This window comes from Podarcis melisellensis (genome assembly GCF_964234715.1).
Source record: "Podarcis melisellensis genome assembly, chromosome: 2".
Taxonomy (NCBI): Eukaryota; Metazoa; Chordata; class Lepidosauria; order Squamata; family Lacertidae; genus Podarcis; species Podarcis melisellensis.
Window position 1 is genome coordinate 51301508 of NC_138529.1, and position 19422 is coordinate 51320929.

At 42.3% G+C, this 19422-nt stretch overlaps 1 long non-coding RNA gene across 2 annotated transcripts in view; it reads right to left on the reverse strand.

The window, feature by feature from the left end:
• LOC309363739 overlaps positions 1-19422 on the reverse strand; it is a 50876-nt gene that overhangs the window by 20232 nt on the left and 11222 nt on the right. The window contains exon 3 of one of the 2 annotated variants that reach the window (XR_014165567.1): positions 2447-2687. The exons of the other annotated variant lie outside the window; for it this stretch is intronic. This is a non-coding gene — a long non-coding RNA (uncharacterized lncRNA). Of the gene's footprint in view, positions 1-2446; positions 2688-19422 lie in introns of those variants that run through there. 2 annotated transcript variants of the gene reach the window in all.

Below are 19422 nucleotides of genomic sequence, written 5' to 3' on the forward strand. Positions count from 1 at the left end.
ATTTAAGACTTTACATCTGATGTCAGTACCTCCCCCCGCCCACCTGAGCTTGTCACACAAGCTTCCGCCAGGGAGGGTTGCACCTAACATGCAAAACTGTTAAGAGACTTCTAAAACCCATTCCATTGAATATGAGCTCCCAAATAATTCGAGATCAACCATTAATAAAGCAAGAGGTGGGCCAAAATTGCCACTGTGCAGTGCTGAGCTATGCCTGCGCAAAGGTCTTTGAAGGATTGAAAGTGTAGCCTATGCAAATGCTTCCTGAATTCCCAGTTCTGCAATACAGTACTAAGAGGACATGCACCTAAGGCGAAGAAGCACAGAAATGAGAGGTGGAATAATTCTCCTTTGTCACGATGGGAGGACATGCTACTGTTGTGTGCATCCTCCAGAGAAATCATGAGAAGGAAGGCCTTCCTTGCCTACTCGGCAAGTAAGCCCTACTCAGTGGGGCTACCGAAGGGATAGAAAGGCATAATTAATTCCTTTCAGGACAAGAATCACGTTGTTAGCACTGAAAGACTGTTGGATTCTCCCTCCTCCACCTCCCTCTTTCCCTCCTAGAACTAAAATTTATATCCTTGAGGAGCAGGAAATCATCTTTCGAAAAGAGAATAGGAATCAGAGAAAGAGAGCTAAATATCAAATATGTCTCCATTGCCCCCTTGTGGAATATCTTATAAATAGCAGCCTCATAATGGGAACACACGGTATTCAGTTTGAAAGCTCATCGTGCATGCCAAATTGAAAGGATTTCATGAAAATAGCCACCTGTGGATCTACAGTCAGGATGACCAGTTCACTTTCCTAGTGATCTTCCATCCCTTGCCCCACCCTACTTGGTTGCCCTCCTCCAATGTCTGCTAGTGACAAATAAAGCAAGATGTTCATATGTGGTTAGCATGATCTGAGCCAAAATATCTGGCAATTTCCATTGTCCTCTATGTGCACAGCCTATGTCTCTCAGAAAGTCCAGCAATGGCTAATGGTCAGGGGGAGAGGAATAAACAGGAAAACATTGGGGTATGCTGGGCTATCACCACAATTCACAGTAGACAGGACCAGGGAGGTATCTAAGGACACAAACACCCCAGTAGTCTCACTTGGAGACTAATAGGGTCAGGGTCAGAAAATCGCTGTGTTAGGTGTTTTATATATATGAGACAGCCCTCTTTGAATTCTATGGATTCTTCGGCTATGGGTAGGTTAGATGGATTTTGATCAGTGTTGAGCATTGGCAAGCCGGCAGCTGCATATAGGTTAAATGCTGAGAGTCTGTATTGTGTACCCTGGTAGCTGATTCCCTGGGTCTCAGGCAGAGATATTTCTAACCCTTATCCCTGGGATCCTTTGAATTGGCAACATCAGGAATTAGATCTGGGACTTCCTCATTACAGAGCACATGGCCTTCTACAGTGCTACGGCCCCTTCCCACATCCCCCCTTTTTCTTTTTAAATATCACATATTTCGCATCTGAATCTTTCCTAGGTCTGAAAATTCTGTCCCAAGGCTAAGTCCTGAAAAGCACTAGATATCAGTGAAAAGGTGAATCAGAATCTGCCAATGTAATTATTTTAACATGGTAGGCATATCTTTCCCCCAAAGGCACAGTCCAATCTTTATTGAAATTACATTTGCATATTTTGTATTCTCCCCTTCCCTGAAGAAAGAGCTTTTCTTTTTTTTCTTTTTTTGTGATATAATGCTTTTTCTCCTCTGGGGTTTCAAAGGACCAACAATACTGGTGCACATTCAATGAGGGTGACCCCCAAATACTTGGCATCTGCTTCTTCTTTGTGATAAAACAGAGAGGCGCTTGCTCATTTCGCAGATAGGATATCTTTTCTTTTAGGCACAGGATGTCAGAGAAAAGGATGAACTCTGGGGATTACAATGCAGGGGTTTTTTTTCCTTCTGAGGGAGATAATAGAATGTTCTTCCGATTGCATAGGCTTCCTGACGATCCCCACATAAATTTAACAACAGCGTCCTCTGGTGGAGTTAAGATGAGTCGCCTGATCGGTCATAATCATCCCATGTTTTTCTTCATGAAAGCTGTCTGAATTTAACTGAAGAGGAGTAGGTAAGGATTGGAGGATTCTGAAGTGGATCACTGAACAAGGAAATTCTGTATAATAATTGTATCTTTGCATACAGGACCAATGTTGCATCAGTCAACAACCAACAGCTCAAATGGGCCCAAATTGTTTTGTCTAATCTGACCAAAATACAAATACATTGCGGCTGGTTGCTGGTTGCCCTCTCTTATTATGATGATCTCACCAACTAAGTGTCCCCCAACCAACCATAGCCTCCAACAAGTTGTGTAATAGGTAAACAAATCCTATCAGAGAAAAATGAAGAGATGCCTCTACTGATTTTATCTACATTTCAGCATTCACTCTTGCTCCTGAGCCCTGGAAGCCTAGCTTCACTCAAAAGGTTGGATTTCATTGGAATTCCTAATTTTGCCTGCAGTGACAGTTTGGGAGCCATGCTGTTGGCCTTGACGGCATTTCTACAAGACACAGCTTACTCACAACAATGTACTTGTGCAGGCCACTGTCATGTTTTTACCTCCCAGGGCTTTCTCTCTGCCTGATGGGAGCCGTGTGAAATGCTCCCCTGGTCTCAGCACACCAGTGCCAACATGGGTGTGTGGTTCATGCATCTGCGCGCAGACCTGTGAACGATTGCACCAGTAAATGCCATCGTTTCCCATCAGGATATATTGTTCAGGTCCTGCACCAGCTCATTTGTGGCAACAAAAGATCGCAACTCAAGGACATGCACAGGGAGAAAAGGCCTCTGGCTGCACTCTTATATCCCCCACCGTAAGGGAAATCATCTTACTGTCACTACAACGTACAGCGTATGATTTAGATGCAGGGAAACCCATCTTCAATCTGTGGCTTCTCCAGTTACAAGGATCTCTGGTAGGAGGACTAACAGAGGCCCCTAACTAATATCTTGTAGTCCACAGCATCTGGAGAGCACCATGCTGGCTGTCCTTGAGTAGCCAAGAGCTAGATTAGATAAACCAACGATCTGATTCAGTATAAGACAGCTTCACGTGCTAATCATTAACTGTGAGGATATGTGGTTGTTTTTAGATAGTTTTAGTATGTTTTTTATATTATTATAAATTGCATCAATTTACTACTGATGTGTTTGCCAGCTCAAGTGTCTTTGGGAAGAAGGATGAGATTATACATTTAATTACATCCACCCGTATTGAGCTCACATAATGATCTGTTTCTTAATGTTTTTTAAAAGATTGATCAGAACTGACCACAGGACAAAATGAAATGTCACCAAATTTGACGTCGTTACAAGTATGTCATTGATTCCACCCAAGCAGCCGTCTTGCAGCCACCCACTTTGGAAGTGCCAAACATGAGATTGGACGGGCACCTCGTTCAGATTGGACCAGCACCTTCTAATAAGTTCTGTAGACCTGGTGTAAGTTTCCTTTCCCCCTCTCTGACTCCTCAGCAGGTTTCATTTGCAATCATCCTGCTGTAGTATCTTGCCATAGGTGTCTTGCCATAGCTGATAAATCTCCTGCTGTAGCCTCATCTGCATAACAAAGAGTTTCGTAGTGCCTCAAAGGTTAATAAACTGATTACGACATCAGTGACCAGAGTCTACTTCATTGAGGTGTTAGAGGGAAAGGACCCACAGTTCCCTGGGTGCTTGGTCCAAGCACAGCTGAATTTCTGCTTCTGAGTTGAGAGGCAGGCAGTTGCTAGGCAACCTTTTGATCAGCAGCATGGAATGCTAGCATCTGCTTGACATTCCTGGGGATTGTAAGGATGTTAATAGGTTTATAAGGAGGCAACAGGTGAGAGGATGCAATGGCAGCTATCATCATATGGGCATGGGATCCTAGATATTAGGCTGCTGAAGCAGCCATCAAGGCAAAGTTTCAAGGTGGACTTTAGTGGCCAAGGGAGCCAGCTGTTTTACACAGGGCTCAGTTCTCAGCATTTTGTCTCTGATATACACCACATTCCTTCCTTCCCCCACCCTGTTCTTCCAGTCTTAGTATGTTATACCTTTCTGTCAGAGAAATTTACGGAGGGATGGACACCAAGAGAAGCATCATAACACATCTGTTTGGGTACACTTGAGAAAGAAGGCAATAAGTCTGCAGTGGTGATCAGCTAGAAGGAGAGGGGTTGAGAAGAGGGTGACACACACATATTGAAAATAATGCATTTTCACATCAACATGTAGAGAGTTTTTTTTTAAAAAAGTCCTCATAAAATTCATCAGCATTGAGTGTGAACTTCTCCCAATATACACATTTTTATATGTAATTTCACCAGTATACATTTCTGCATTTTTGCATGCCCCTCACTGATATTTACGCACACTTTATACATCCAGTTTTATGCACATTACTTGGCTGGAGAATTACAAAATTCAGAAATATGCGAATTTCAAAGGATGGGTGCATTTTACTTCACATTTTGCATCAGAAAGTGTGAATTAGGTAGGCTTGCCCTTAAATATGAACTGAATCAAATTTCAAATGCTAAGGTAAGGTGGATGAACAAATGACCCTTGTAGGTTAATCAAAATCTTCTTGCTGTTAATATCACAAATCTTTGGGTCCAGACAGGAAGAAGGAAACATCGATTTTGGATAAAGTGAATGCTAAAGTAAGTTCTTCTACATCTACGTAAAATAACTTATAGCTAAAATCCTTTTTTTTAAATTCCCAGGAACAAATTTTCATGTACCTGAATGTCAGCAAGAAAGAAAGCCAAAAGCAATTCATATGTTGTGTCCTGAAATCTAGCTCCTCAACTGCAAATTCTTCTATTATCTACTGAACCTCTGTCTCCATTTTCAGTTAGCAAAAGGGAAGATGCTCAAACTTTTGGTATACTATGGATTTGCCAAGTCATTCTGACTATAAACAGAAGACTGGAAATCTTCCCACTTTTACTCCTTTTATAGGTGATCAGTTTCAACATCAAAGACCAAAATATGAAAGTGTCCATCATTTCACAAGCACAGCAATTGCAGAAAATGCATCCAGGTTTGGGAGAATTTCTTGTACCTCATGAACTACGTGGCGCTACTTGAAGAATGTTAAAAAGATATGGCATTTCCTATCTTATAATCCATTATTCATCAAAGAGCCATGTAGTGAAAATGGAAGTACAAAACATCTGTTTTCAAGTAGACCTCTTTTTTTTTGAGCTCTAATTCTTCCAAAGAAACCCACAAGCCAAATATCATAAATAGTCAAACAACTGATGTTAGGGAGTAGAAGAGAGGAACACACTTTCCTCATTAATCTTTTGGGGTCATGTGAGATATGTCACCATTTGAATTTTCAGGCTTGAACAATGTCATACAGTAGCGATTCCAAACAGGCTGGGCACAACCTTTCTGCGGTTTACAAAGAGCATTCTGCATGCCGTGCCGAATAATGGGGGAATACAGCTTAAGTGTATAACTTCCAGATCACTGGAGGGCTAAGTGATACTTCCCAAACAAAAGCTATGGGAACCTGAAACCTCAGGATTGCAGCTTTGGTGTACTCCTGGATTCAGCCCTCAGCCTAGATGCCCAGGTTTCAGCCTAGATGCCCAGTGCATCAGCTGTGCCCATTCCTGGAGATGCCTGACCTGGCCACGTTAATACATGCCTCAGTTGCATCCTGCTTGGATTACTGTTACATGTTCTGTCTTTGGAAAGTGTTCAGAAACTTCAGCAGGTCCAAGATGCTACAGCCAGATTGGTGACCGGAGCTGGTTGCAGGAACGTCAGAATGGACCTTCTGACAGTAGCACAGTGTTTCCCAACCTTGTGCCTCCAGCTGTTTTTGAACTACAACTCCCATCATCCCTGACTAGCAAGACCAGTGGCAAGGGATGATGGGAATTGTAGTCCAAAAACAGCTGGAGGCACAAGGTTGGGAAACACTGCAGTAGCAGCAGTTCCCTTGGGAGGTTGTGGACTCTCCTTCACTGGAGGTTTATAAGCAGAGGTTGAGTATTCCTCTGTCTTTTTAAAAAAATGATTTTCAAAATAAATTTTCCATTTAAAAATATATAATCACATTGTTATTATCCACATGACTTCTTTTGGCTCTTTACAGCATATCAGCTTCCTTCCCTCCCACCTATTGGCTTTCAAAAGTAACCGTTATATCACAGCATTATATATATTTTCCAATTCTAATATTACAAAATACCTCAAAATTTAAATAAATACAGAAAGGTAAAAAAATTCTCATTACAAGTCTTCGGGAAACCCTGCTAGTGTTGTTAAATGCTTACAATGCTCTTTCAAATATTGTACAAATTTACTCTAGTACATTTGGAATACATGATCTTGCTGGTTTCGGATTTTTCCCGTCAGCTTTGCCAATTCTGCAAATTCCACCATTTTCATCTGCCACTCTTCTTTCGGAGTGGCCCTCTGTCATGGATGCTTTAGTTGAGATTCCTGCATTGCAGAAGCTTGCACTAGGTGACCCTCCGGTCATAGAACAATACAATTCTATGATTCCTTGTTAGAATAGCTTGACTAGCTACCGTATTTTTCGCCCCATAGGACGCACCTAGTTTTTTGGGGGGGGGATAAAGGGGGAAAATATTTTTTCCCCAGGCACGGAGGCTGGTGCGGGGGAAGCCTGAGGTTCCCCTGACCCCAGCCCCCAGAACAGGCTGCCGCCCCAAGCCTTGCGCGCCCGGCGCGTGAGGCTTGTGGATAGCTTCCTGAAGCCTGGAGAGTGAGAGGGGTCGGTGCGCACCGACGCCTCTCGCTCTCCAGGCTTCAGCGAAAGCCTGCATAGGACGCACACACATTTCCCCTTCATTTTTGGAGGGGGAAAAGTGCATCCTATAGGGCGAAAAATACAGTATGTTCATAACAAGAACAAAATGCTTAATGCATCAATATTTTTAATTACCTCACAGGAAAAGCTTGAGTGATAGATAAGTTTTTAAGCACGGACCTAAAAGCCAGTATTGTATGTAAAGGTAAAGGGACCCCTGAGCATTAGGTCCAGTCGTGACCGACTCTGGGGTTGCGGTGCTCATCTCGCTTTATTGGCCGAGGGAGCCGGCGTACAGCTTCCGGGTCATGTGGCCAGCATGACTAAGCCGCTTCTGGCAAACCAGAGCAGCGCACGGAAATGCCGTTTACCTTCCCACCGGAGCGGTACCTATTTATCTACTTGCACTTTGGCGTGCTTTTGAACTGCTATGTTTGCAGGAGCAGGGACTGAGCAACAGCAGCTCACCCCGTCGTGGGGATTCGAACTGCCAACCTTCTGATCGGCAAGTCCTAGGCTTAACCCACATAGCCACCCACACCCCAGTATTGTATGTACCTGATGTTAATTGGAAATGCATTTCAAAGGGCAAACACATCTCCACTAATGGCCCTGTTCTTAGTGGACATAAGCCAATCCTTGAGAGAAGACAATTAATAAAAGCTTCTCTCCCATGGATCAAAGTGATCAGGTAGATAAAGTTACACAAGATAAGGTAATCCCTGGTTCCACATTATCCAGATCTTTCTGTGGAGAGAGAGAGAGAGAGAGAGAGAGAGAGAGAGAGAGAGAGAGAGAGAGAGAGAGAGCGCTTTCCATGGTATTATATGATGTTATATGATGTTTATACTTCCCTTCAAATATACAGGGTGGTCTATAGATACTGTATGAGCCTGGATAATAATACAGTATTAAAATTCCAAAACTGCATGAGAAGAAAAACCCTGAATCAAGAAACACTACAAAATTCATAATTTCCTTTCGGGGTTTTTTTTGAACCACTTTCCTCAGTAGAGGGCGTCTCAGTCTGCAGCAAAGAACTTCATAGATGTCGACTGTTATGTCTGCCCTGGCACTGTCTGTCATCATTTCAAATTCAAACATTTCAGATCAGGTTTCATTGCTTCAGATATTAGTATCTCAGCAGGGGAAGAAATGGTGATACTTAGGGAGCTCTGTGTATACAATAAGAGCATGTGAAGCATTCAGAATAAGAACGAAAACCTTCCAATTTCTTTTGATGATCTCAAAAGCTGGATTCAGGGCATGTATTGGGGGGGGGGGAATTGTCAGCAATATCCATTTGGAAACATAGAGAAAAGGATTAAGGCAGTCTTCCTCCCTCTAATAATGAAGTCAGGGACTGAGTGTGACAGGACTGGAACCAAAGTGGGGAACCAACAGGAGAGAGGTATATTATCATGTTTGGTGGAACCAGGAGGAGAGAAGACTGAGGGCTGTAGAAGTAAAATAAAAGAATCCAGTAGGGAAATAAACCACAAAACAATACATATTCAGTAGGCATGGAATATGGAAAAATAGCAAGCAAAGAGAGATCCATAAGTCAGCGGGGCCAGAGCCAAAGTGAGTTTGCAGCCTTGCAAGTTGGCATCTTTATTTATTTCACAAGAAATAAACCATACTTCCGTGGTTTACAAAAAGGATGAAACAAGAAAATTATCAGTAAAAACAACTTTTTAAAACGTTAAAATAATTAAAATCAACAATAAGCTAAAATCAGGTTAAAACAACTGCCAACATTCTACCTGTCGACATGTGTTTTAATCTGGTTTTTAGCTTGTTTAGGCATTTTACATACTGCCTCGTGTTTATTTTTGTTATGAATTTATTAACCCCCTTCCCCAGAAGTCTCAAGGGGAACTCCCTCCCTACAAAGGCTAGACTGGCTCCCTTCTTGTTCTTCCACAGGTAGGAGAAGACCGTTTATTTCAGTGGGCTTTTGGGAACTTTTTTTGGGGGGGCAGCTTTTAATAGTGGTGTGCTGTTTTTATAAAAAAAATGTTTGCTAGATTTTATAGATTTGTTTTTATATTGTTTTAAACTATGACACTGTATATGTTTTTAGCTTTCTGTGTTACATCCATGTTTGTTTCCACTTATGAGAACTTCCTTGCGTCCTGGTTCTGGGATACAAAGCTGGGAAAGAAACAAATAAAATAATTGACCATTAACTAAACTATTCTATTCTATTCTATTCTATTCTATTCTATTCTATTCTATTCTATTCTATTCTATTCTATTCTATTCCATTCTATTCGATTCTATTAGATTCTATTTATATGCAACATAAATGCATCATGCAATCCAAGGTAGTTATAGTTTCAGGCCCTGATCAAACTCACACCTGAGAGAGTTTGTTTTGTGAACATTTGTGAAGCTGTCGTTTTCTCTTTCTAAACTAAAAGGATAGTGCTTCAACACTTTTCCCAACCAACTCTTTTTGGCTAAGCAAACACTTATTACCAGTCAGCACTGTTTGTTCTTGCCTACAGTATGATCTTGCTTAGCAGGAACGACTTCACAGAAGCATGATAATCAAATGATGGTTGCAGCATTTCATGTTTGAAATCAATTGCAACATGAAATTATGACTTCCCTGCTCATATAAAACATCACAGCACATTCCAGTTCTTTTCTGCGGAGTGTGTTCCCACATTCAGCTGTGGACTGCAAGTAAACAGGTGATAAGAAATGAAGTGGTGTGTTAATTATAATTGCAAGTGTGAAGCAGTCTTGAGAAGTCAGATGAGATTCCCATAAAGCAGGTGCGAGGAACCTTTGGCCTGCCAGATGTTGAACTACAACTCCCATCAGTCATAGCACACATGGTTAATGGGCAGGGGTGATGGGAGTTGTAGTTCAGCAACATTTGTGCCATTCCTAGATGGCATGGCTCACAGCTGTATACAGCACAGATGTGTTGTGAACATATAGATGGGAAGAAGTAATTAAGACGTCTTGGGCAACCCTGAAACAAAGCAGTGTGATGATGGAGTAAAATCTGTAATCTCAAGGCAAGGTGGTTATTGAGTAGGTGGTAAGCAACTTTCCCTGGCTTTGGGAAGAGAATGATAACCATAAACTCATTACAGTATCTGTTTCCATCTCTTATGTTCCCTGACATCACAAACCATGAAACGTGTCTCCAAGTTGCACCAGTATTGTGCTGGCTTTGCAACACAGGAAAATAATGTACATTGAATTTCATGGGTTCAAAGTTTGTTTTATTTATAATTACATCTGTATATTGCTAATTAGAAAGGAAATCAAAGTGGTTTACAACACACACACATACACACATAAAATGAATGCTATGTAAAAATTTAAACTCAAAGATCAGTTAACTATTACACAAAGTTATTTCTTAATTGCCTGCATATTTATGTTCCCATGTTATTGAGAATCTAATGTTCTTTGGGAGTTTTAAAACTTGGACAAGCAACTCTGTTTCATTTACTGTCAAATTATAGTTCACTTTCTCCCTGCCCTCACATTTTCACATCTATATTTGTGGTTTCCACTCAGATCAAAGGAACTGATGCATGCTCAGTACTAAAGAACATCAGGCCAATTACTCATGTACCTTGTAAAGTGTTGTGTTCCCAAGCCTCCACCCTAAAATGTCAAAGCAACATTTCAATATGGTTTTCTTTATTAACCCCTTTAATTCACTAGAGTCTTACCTCTGAGTAAACATGATTAGATTCTGTTCTAAGCCTTGTAAAATGTTCGGGCTAACCCAAAACAGGTATGTGCATCTATGTTGGAGAGGAGTGCTTTTGGCCATTTTTCTCTCTCTGTGAGGAAAGTGATCCCCTCTTTGGCAATTTGGGGTAGGCAAGCAAACATGCCAAGCTCAGGATTGAATATGAGCTTCGAGGGTTTACAAAGCTCACCTCAAAGGAGAGTTTTACAAGCCCCCAAGTTATTCAACTCAGATTAAAATGCAAGCCAGAAAATAATGTCTGACTTTCCTTCCCCCTCCCCAATGCCCAACCCATCCCCATCACAAACACCAGCAAACAGGCACAAACAGGTAATCTTTCAAAGGTCTTTCTTGAAACAATCTGGATCTTTCAAGGGTGCTACCAGACTGTCACTGTTTCAAGCGGGTTTCAGTCACATACTGGAAAAGGCGGGTAGCCAAATTCAAGATATTATGGTGCTCTTGAGCAACAAGCCCTCTTCCCCTCCCAGAATGGGACCTTTTGTAGTGATATGAGTGACAGAAAGATGCACTGGAAAGTGTGGGGAAACAATTGCTTGAAGTAACATCATCTAACTTCCCTGCAGACATTATGCAAACAAATCAGGATGATAGCTCAATAAACAGGTTATCTGGAAGCAACCTCAAAGTCTGTTTCTCAGGCAAATATGGAGAACATTCAAATGAGTTAAACGAAATGAGTGCCATAATTACTAACAATTCCCATATTTAGTAGAATCAAACACTTGTAAGTTTGTTTATATATCTCACATTATAGAAATCTTTGCTTGAGATGCCCATCTGAGGCAATCCCTCCAGTTATAGCATAAAGCCTATGCACTGAGTTAAGAATTATCCTAGTGCTGTGCTTGGAAGTTACATATTTTTCAGGGGCAAAAGGAGGTTATCTTCTGCATCAAAATTTGTGGATCAAGTTCTAATCCAAGGTGAACACTGTTGATATGGCAACAACTGCCAACTTGAGGTATGTTAAATAAATCCCGACCTGCAAAATAACCCATGGGTGTGTGTCCATTCATGGATCAATCTGTCATTTTCAGGGATGAGGTGGACTAAGGATGAGATGGATCATCATTTGGATGGGCCATTGTGATTGCAAGTGTGTCTTACATAGAGAGAAATCCATGCTTCAGTGCAGCATACTTCAGTGGACTGGGGGCTGCAAGATAGATGACTAATGTCAGATGTGACTATGAAAATCACTTGGGCAGGAGACTTTTTACAATTCTCCATTTCTCATAGAAACAGGTAATCTTGTGGAGAAGTGTGGGAGGAAAGAAGCACTAGAGAGGGTTCTGTCTAAGGAAAGGGCTTTGAAGAAGAAGCCTGAAAATTAATATAGTATATATGGTAAACTGGGAGAGATTGTTTGTTTTGAATATGTTAACATTCACGATTTAACATTCAATGGTGCATATATACAGATTGTAAGTATGTGAAATATGTTTCCACCCTAGGGCTAAAATAGCAAACTGGCAGTGCAGAATTAATGTTTAAATGTTGATTAATCTCTCTTTCCTTCTAACATGATACCCACACCAGCAGCAACATTTATGTTATTTTAAGAAAAATAGATGTATGCCACAATTTCATAAGAAAATATAAAAGCAGTTTACAACAGATATATATTTATAGATAGATAGATCTGCAATAAAAACCACATAAACATTTAAAATTGCAGCTCATCAGCTAACTGCTACAGAAAAGGTTGTTTTATTATTTATTTAGGATGTCCTGAGTTTGTGTGCCTTTGTGGGTTTGTGCTTTGAACTGGCCTGTGGTCTTGTAGCATACAAAGCACTGTATCTAACTTTGTGGTCAAGATCCACTTCACAAATCTGGTTGGAGAACAGAGGAGTCAGGTATAGTTTCCATAAGCTTAGTACAACACTTTTCTATTTAAAGCTGAGATTGGTAGCAATGTTTGAATGAGGAACTTCCTGCCTCACAGCTCGTGCTCTTAACCACTGTGGTACACCAGCATCTTCTTATCAGATCCCTCACCCTTCAACCCCTACCTGGCAGTCCACAGGGCAACTGGAAAGTATGTAAATTACCACAGCCACATGCCTTATACCAAGTCAGACCTTGGATCTATCTAGCACTGTATAATCTACACTGGCTGGAGTCTTTCTTTCCCAGCTTTAACTAGAGATGCCAAGAGTTGAACTTGGGACCTTCTGTCTGCAAAGCAGGTGATCTACCACTAAGCCATGGTTTCCCCCCAGTGACTCAAGAATCAAGCAAATTCTCCTTCCCTAGCCTCGATTTCTCAGCCAGCTGGACTCAGGTGTTTGTTGTTATGGCTGCTGAAAAAAGAAAATCTACTCAGGAACTGGGGAAGGAGATAATGAGTGCTGGACTATGCAGGGAGCTGATATCATTCAGGGCAATTTTTTCGAGGAGTTCTACAGGGACTGCAAATCCTCCCTACTGGTTGCTTTTCTCGTCTCTAAATGGGGTAGGGCAATATTTCATTTGGCCCAGTTCCCCACATGTAGATAATAGTCAAAGTGGGGAGGGGGGCCTTCACATTTCAGGGAGGAAGAAATCTCTTTAAAAGGTGGGTCCCAAAATAACGCATCTGAGAAGGGAGGGGATGCTACCACCAGCACTTCCATGTGTGGCGACATGAAAGCTCCTCAAATCAGCCTCAGGAGCTCCTACTGAGAAGCAAGAGCATTGTCTTAATTGCCTTCCTCCCCACAAAGCACACCAACGTAAACCTCTTCGGGGTTTCTTCTTTTCTTTTTAGACTGCAATTCTCTCCACTCACCTGGGAGCAAGTCCCATTGAACTAAGTGGAGCTTACTTCTGAACAGACATGCATGGGATTGCACAGTTAAAAACGCCTTTTTTACCGACACCCCAGCAATGCTCTTGGACTTGAAATAGATGTGCCTGAGAAACCCTCCCTCAAAAGGGGGACATCTCCAGAGTGTTTATTCCCCTGGCTAGCTCAAAAGGGCCCCCATCATCATCTTCCTGTGCTTTATATATCTGCTGCTCTGATGCGTAGGGAAGGGTGGGAGAGGATTGGGGGATGGGGTGGGGGGGGCTGTGGGTTCTTTCGTTTATGTGAGTCTCACAGCCATAGGGGGTATTTAACTTTCTGCCCTGGTTGCTGTAATTCTCTCTCCAGTGGATATACAGTTCAGATCAGGTTCCTATTGCTGTGATGACAGGCATTCAGCAGGCACTATAATTGCAGAGTTAAAACAGCTCATTTTCTTACTGGCAAGCTGTAGTTAAAGAGGTGCTAGGAGGCAGCCTGGCTGTCTGCATAGAAACTGATCAAAGCACTGAAAGGCATCTGGGTTGCCTCTGTTTTCTTTCACCACCCTCCCCCCTCCCCTTTTGCTTAAAAAGGGGGGATGGGGAAGGGAGGGGGGAGGAAGAAAAATTGGTTTTAAAAGTAATTTAAGAAGATGAATACCTATCCCTTTCCTGGGGCTAAAAGGTGGCCACTTATTAGAGATATTAAACCTATGCGGAGTGGGCTTTCTTGCGCCTTCGACATTTTCTAATAAGAGAATTTGGGCTGCTGCACTAGGCTACCTAGACGTCTATTTCCATTAAGTCCTGCTGTGCAAGATTTCCAAGCTATTGGATTGGACTTTTCACACTTGAACTTATTTCCTGGAGGAGATGAAATTTTCCCCACCTCTTTACTGATCTGAAGCTGTCCAGCCTGACTTTCCCTCACTGCCCCCTCCCCATCGACAGTATCTGAGCCCTCCTGTGAAAAGTGACGGTGATACCGCTTCATATTGAGTGACTAGATGGACCACCGCTCCTGTTTTGCTGTCTTAAATCTTTGCAAAACAACATATCATGATTCCCTGCCCCACCTCTTCAGTTTTCTTTTTCTACAGAAAGGAATGCTTAGTGATTCCTTCTAGGCATTCACATATTCGGGAGAAATAGACACATGCTTAAAGACGTGGGGCCTAGGGAACAGGCCTTAAGGAGTTGTCATTTAGCCTTCTCGTGTCTTTGTTGGACTTGGAGAACCTCATTTTCAAAGGGAGTTGTGAGAGCTACAGAACAGTGTATGAACTGTAGGAACTACTTACTCCTTTACACTGGAAGGCAGGAGAGTGATAACCATGACAAGGACTTTTTTGTTGTTGTGGCAGCTAGTCTGAAGAACGTCCTCTGAAGAGATGCTCACCTGGCATCTACTTTGTCATTTTTGCATAGCCAGGGAATCTCAGTCTTGTGGGCTGGATGTTGACCTCCCAGACTCTCTATGTGAGCCTAATGATGCTCCTTAAACTATGATCCTCACCAGCCCTGATCTGTGCCTGCGAACATGTTTGCCTGGTTGATAGGTGTCCTTGAAGGCATCTTCCTTGCCTTCATGGGTTGTCATGGACTGATTGGATGCAGAGGAATGGTGATAGGAAATGGGAGATGGGGGCACCATCTCTCTCAATATCCTCTGTGGCAGGGCAGGAAAATTTATCTTACAGTTTATTGGCAGTGGCACTTCCCACCAGCCTCATGATATCTTCCTTCTCCTCTCTCCAAAGTCTCATTGGAAGGCCAACTCTGTGTCACAAAGATGTCTGCAAAAGTGACATGTGGGAATCCCTTGCAGACGACCGCAGTGCCTGGAGACAGGCAGCCAGGACTTGTGTCCACAGCAGTGACCAAGGATGCCAACCACTGTCTCTAAGAACCCCAAAATACCTGCACTGTATCATACAACTGGGTTCTAATGGGGTACATATTTTATTTCATTTCCTATTTTTCATACAAAAGCTCCTGAGCTGTTTATAGTTTTCCTCTTACTCCATTTGTTTGGTAAAAGGAAAACAAATCAACGTGGTAGAATCCCTGTTCCTAAATGTCCGTTGTGAGCATCTAGATTCTTAAAGATGTCCAGTGTACACCTGAATAACCCATGCTGAAGAAATCAATAGGTCGTTTGTAGAAAAAAATGTGGCGGGGGGGGGGAGAATGCAAGCATTGCAAAATATATCTATGAAAGTAGATTTTCTGTTGTGCTGGTTTAGACCATGCGTAGCCAAAATGTTGCCCCTCCTACATTGTTGGACACAAGATCCTATAATCCCAATGATCATGCTAGCTGGGGCTAATGGGAACTGTGTGAAAGTGTACTGCTCATGATTCTTACATTGTTGTTCAATATATGCTGGAGAGTTGCTCAACGGCAAAGCTTGGAAAACATTGTCCCATTTGATTTCCCCTGCCTTGTCTGCATATTGACTATAGAAAGCCCCCTACTCTCTCTCTTCCTCTCTCTCTTTCTGTGGTGATGTTGTTACCTTTTTGGAAACAAAAAGAAAGTGGGGATACTATTTCTTTTAAAGGAGACAAGACTGTAGTTACTTGGCTCCCAGGAGCCTACCCATGGTTGGCTACAAATTGAGGCTGAAAGGGGTCCTATGCTTTGACTTTGTCTCCTCTGCTCCTTTGTTTCTTATTAGCATAATTTATTAATATATTAGAGCCTTGCACGGGAAGGCATGGTATTGGTTCTGAGTGTTCCCCGAGGCTGTTCTGTGAAACTTCCCCCACTGTTTTAATGACACATTGAATAAAGAAACTGGCTTCAGATATCATTTAAATTATAGCTTTCCACTCAGTCTCTGAATGCTCATTTCCTTTAAACAAGGTTAATTTCCTTCAATAACGAAAATCCCTCAATTTCAGGTTACTATTCATTAGGGCCTCTCATTCATATGCAGCAAAGTGCCACAAGCCCATATTTAAAAGGGGAAGGAGGTGAAAAAGATTTCAAATGAGGCCCCCCTTGGAGAAGCGTGTGATCTTTGTTTTCGTATCCTGAAAATCACATACAGCCAAGTTTAATAAAATATTTCAAGCACAACTTGAAATATTTTTCAAGTTATTTTTTTCCATCCCAGGGCAGACTACTGTTGTAATACCTTCCTATGAATCTGCCCTAAACTCTTCACTATGAGCAAGAACTAACAGGTGTTAGATGAGGAGGAGCTGGATAAGTATAGCTTATCGCCAGGGCTCTGGCAACCTCTGCTTGTAATTAATAGTTGAGGGCCGATCAGAATCGGGTACTTTGAATCCAGGCAGAGTCTAGCAGGCTAGAAAAACAGGTGTCAGTGTTTGCAGACTGAAATTTGTGGACCACTTTTCTGATTATAATGATTGACAGCCTTAAGAGTATATGCACTTTCTGAATTTGTTTGCAGTAAATCTTTGCTGTTGTTGATGTTAACCCCCCCCCCCAATTTATACTTGGCTGTTCGTTCTTGTTTGATAATTAACATTCAGAAGAACTGGAAAAGACAACTAGGTCCCAACTGCACTTCATGGGCAAGAGTGCGGGGAAAGCAATTGTGTTTTATTTTATTTATCATTTTAAAAGGAAGCTAACTTACCCCGAATCAGAACAGTGGTCCATCTAACTATGTATTGTCCAAGGCTCTGATTGGTAGGAGCAACTCAAGAAATGTACCATTGCGTTCCTTATTTCTGCACTCCTCCCGGTGGTCATTCCCCCTCTGGTCACTACTGTGGAGAGAGGGAGATACTTTGGTGATGCCTTTCTATGTGCAACTCATTCTGCATCACCTTTAGCATCCGCACTGCATTTCCCAAAAATAATTCAAAGGATGCTGAATAGTGTGACAGGTACCCAGTTTTTCCCAGGGAGCTGAAGCAAGCAAGAGTCTAGTCTGTATCTATGAACCACAAATATTTAAAATACAGAGACAACTTCTTAGCATTATGAGCTGAACTTTGAAAGCAGTAGTAAATCTGTGGTTTTTAATTTTCGCCCTTTGCTTTTGAGCCTTTTAGATTAGAATGCCATCATGCTTTCAACTTTGCCTCCATAATCAGGAGCACTAGAAAATGATGTGAAAAATGAGAAGTAAGATTTTTTAAAAGGGAATTTAAAGAGAGTGTATGTGGGCAGAAAAAGCTGCCTTCTCCCAGGCTATTCAATAGAGTTGGGCAATAAAGAGCTCGCGTACCCTAAAATCAGCCAGAGTTCCCTTCCCCGACACACAGAGATTTATGGTAGGATTAGTCCTATACATCTTTTGCTCACCCAGATGAGTCAAATTAAATGTTTTGGGGGCTTTTTGTTCTTTTCATAGTTCCTCATAAACCATCCTTTGAACAGTTTAATAATTTCTCCAGCTCTTGTTCTAATTTGTCTGCATCCTTCTGGTAGCAGGTTTCTAGGTGTGGCTCTAATATATCCGTAGATGCAGAAAATAAAGTAAGTCTGTTTGAAGATACAAAGAAATTGTACTCTCAAAAGAGGCAGTCACATCCTCTGTTGTCACTAACAAACACCACTCTCTTCATTTCTCCAAGCAAAACACATTCAATATTCCATGTCGGTTTAACACATTTGAGATGAATGCTACATCTGCAACAGGGTTATTTCTGTGCTTTAAAGTGTTGGGGTTTTTTTTTAGCCATGCTATGTACTTATTGATAAAATCCTAACAGAGACAGTTAACTTGTTTAAACCTATGCTTGCCTATCAATATAAAGATGTGAAACAATCAGCAAAATACATTGCAGCATATACAGAAGTACCTTGGATCCTGAATGCCCTGCGACTTAAACGTTTTGGCTCCCGAATGCCACAAACCCAGAAGTGAGTGTTCCACTTTGCGAATGTTCTTTGGAACCCAAACATCCGGAACAGCTTCCGTGGCTTCCGATTGGCTGCAGGAGCTTCCTGCAGCCAATTGGAATCTGTGCCTTGGTTTCCAAATGTTTTGGAAGTCAAACAGATTTCCGGAACGGATTCCGTTCGACTTCTGAGATACAACTGTATATTTAAAATATGTCTGTTGTAGATCAACATACAGTGGATGCTCGGGTTGCGAACGTGATCCGTGTGGGAGGCATGTTTGCAACCCACAGTGTTTGCAACCTGCAGCACTGTATCTGCGTATGTGCGGGTCGCGATCTGGTGCTTCTGCACATGCGCAAAGTGTGATTTAGTGCTTCTGTGCATGCGCAAGTGCTGAAACCCAGAAGTAGCCCATTCTGGTACTTCCAGGTTTCGGCGAGTCTGTAACCCAATAACATGCAACCTGAAGCATCTGTAACCCAAGGTATGATTGTAGAGACATGAACCTGGAAGTTGGAGGACAACTAATAACATCAAATGTTTTCGTAAGACTATCAGAACACAAGAAGAGCCTGCTATATCAGGCCCATCTAACCCAGCCTCCTGGTCTCACAGTGGCCAACTAGATGCCTGTGAGAAACCCACAAGCAAGATTTGAGCACAAGAATACACTCCCCTTTTGTGGTTTCCAGCAGCTTGCATTCAGAAGCATCGCTGCCTCCAACTGTAGAGGCAGAGCACAGCCATGACTAGTAGCCGTCAATAGCCTTCTCCTCCATGAATTTGTCTACCAGTGTGGCCACATTCCATCAGTGGGCTGTCTGTGAAGATTATCCTGCATTATCACACTGAATTTAAGGTTCTGACAAATTAAAAAAGGTAAAGGTAAAGGTACCCCTGCCCGTACGGGCCAGTCGTGTCCGACTCTGGGGTCGCGCGCATCTTGCTTAAGAGGCCGGGGGCCAGCGCTGTCCGAGGACACTTCTGGGTCACGTGGCTAGCGTGACAAAGCTGCTCTGGCAAGCCAGCACCAGCACTGCACACGGAAATGCCGTTTACCTTCCCGCTATAAAGCGGTACCTATTTATCTACTTGCACTTAAGGGTGCTTTCGAACTGCTATGTGGGCAGGAGCTGGGACCGAACGACGGGAGCTCAGCCCGCCGTGGGGATTCGAACCACCGACCATACGATCAGCAAGTCCTAGGCGCTGAGGTTTTACCCACAGCGCCACCCGCGTCCCTTCTGACAAATTGGGCTGGCTTA